General features: G+C 53.6%; 1 pseudogene; it reads left to right on the forward strand.

The window, feature by feature from the left end:
* LOC111960119 (zonadhesin-like) overlaps positions 1-2,112 on the forward strand; it is a 40,017-nt pseudogene that overhangs the window by 24,654 nt on the left and 13,251 nt on the right.

A 2,112-nucleotide genomic window follows, 5' to 3' on the forward strand; every position in this document is an offset into this window, starting at 1 on the left:
TATTGAGATGAACCAACATGTCCCCCATCTCCCCCCCAGCTCTGAAGTGTCTCCCAGGTAGCCACTACGAGCCCTGTGGTAGCGCCTGTCCCTCCAGCTGTCAGAACCCTACTTTCAACTCCACCTGTAACCAGCCCTGTGTAGAGGGGTGTGTGTGTGACCTCGGACTGCTCCTCAGCGGAGACAAGTGTGTCCCACCCAGCCAGTGTGGCTGCACCGACGAGGATAACAACTATAGACCGGTAAGCAAGAGAGTCACCGTTTTATCGTTGCTTTCACAGAAGTCAATACGATGCCTGGAACTCGTGGGAATAACATTAGCTAGAGTTCAAGTCATCTCATAAACCGTTTGAAAGAGTTTTAGTTTGAGTCTCTGTTTGCAAAAGCACAGCTTAGCTTTTAGCACTCTACATTTGGTAGACTATGTTGAAGGCTAGCTCGTATTGCTGTGGCAGATGTGTATGTCTGTGCGTGTCCTAGGTGGGAGACAGTTGGTTCACTGAGCTGGACTGTTCGGAGCGTTGTAGGTGTAACCCTGGCAACAACATGACCTGTGAGCCGTGGCAGTGTAGCCCCGCCCAGGAATGTAAGGTGTTGGAGGGAGAGCTGGGATGTGTCTCAACAGGTAAATACCACACCCACTGTAGACATTTAACATCCTTCAAATATCATGTCACAATTTCATTATCAGGCTCAGTTGTCTTTGTTCTATATTTCACAACTGTTACAGGGACAACAAAAATATCATTGATAGTTTTTAGCCCATCAAACGCAGCAACACTGTGACTTCACTATCTCTGTAATTTCTATAGGTTTGGGTGTGTGTCATGTGTCTGGAGATCCTCACTACTACACCTTCGACGCTGTCATGCACACCTTTATGGGTACCTGTACCTACACCCTGGTAGAGGTGAGTAATGTAATCCTCTCCTCCCTCCCTTTAACATCTCCCTCCATCCCCATCTCTCTGTCTCTCCCTCCATCCATCCCTCCCTCCCCATCTCTCTCCCACACTCCCTCTGTGTAATCGATCTCTCCCTCCATCCCCCCATCGCTCTCTTTCCCTCCCTCCCTCTCTCTCTCTGTCAGGTGTGTAACTCCACCAAGGTAACTCCGTTCACCATCGTGGCGAAGAATGAGGAGCGCGGCCAACCAGAGGCGTCTTACGTGCACTCTGTTACAGTCTACCTTCCCAACGCCAACGTCACGCTACAGAAGAGCCGCAGAGTTCTGGTGAGATGGAGCGATTGAAGGAGGGAGGGAGTCCTTGGGGAGTATATATTACTGTTAGCTGTGAATCAGATTTCCCCAGAAAGTACAGCAGTTCTCTGCTTTGTCAAATTGTTTCAGTCAGATAGTAGAGTCACCGTTATGGTAATTATTGGTCATTATTCATCGTCAACAATCACTATCCTCTCTATGAAGCTGACAGGGGAGACAGTGGAGACAGGGGAGACACGGGAGACAGGGGTGACAGGGGTGACAGGGAAGACAGGGGAGGCAGAGGAGACAGGGGAGGCAGAGGAGACACGGGAGACAGAGGTGACAGGGAAGACAGGGGAGACAGGGAAGACAGGGCAGGGGAGGCAGAGGCGACAGGGGAGGCAGAGGAGACAGGGGTGACAGGGGTGACAGGGGTGACAGGGGAGACAGGGGTGACAGTGGAGACAGGGGAGGCAGAGGAGACAGGGGTGACAGGGAAGACAGGGGAGACACGGGAGACAGGGGAGACAGGGGTGACAGGGAAGACAGGGGAGACAGGCAAGACAGGGGAGACAGGGGAGACAGTGGAGACAGGGAGACAGGGAGACAGGGGTGACAGGGGTGGCAGAGAAGAAGACAGAGGAGACAGGGAAGACAGGGGAGGCCAGGGGAGACACAGGAGACACAGGGTGACAGGGAAGGCAGAGGAGACAGGGGAGGCAGAGGAGACAGGGGAGGCAGAGGTGACAGGGAAGATACGGGAGACAGGGAGGACAGGGGAGGCAGAGGAGACAGGGGTGACAGGGAAGACACAGAGACAGGGGAGACAGGGGAGACAGTGGAGACGGGAGACAGGGGAGACAGTGGAGACGGGGGAGACGGAGGAGGCAGTGGAGATGGGAGACAAGA

The sequence above is a fragment of the Salvelinus sp. IW2-2015 genome, linkage group LG37 (genome assembly GCF_002910315.2).
Source record: "Salvelinus sp. IW2-2015 linkage group LG37, ASM291031v2, whole genome shotgun sequence".
Taxonomy (NCBI): Eukaryota; Metazoa; Chordata; class Actinopteri; order Salmoniformes; family Salmonidae; genus Salvelinus; species Salvelinus sp. IW2-2015.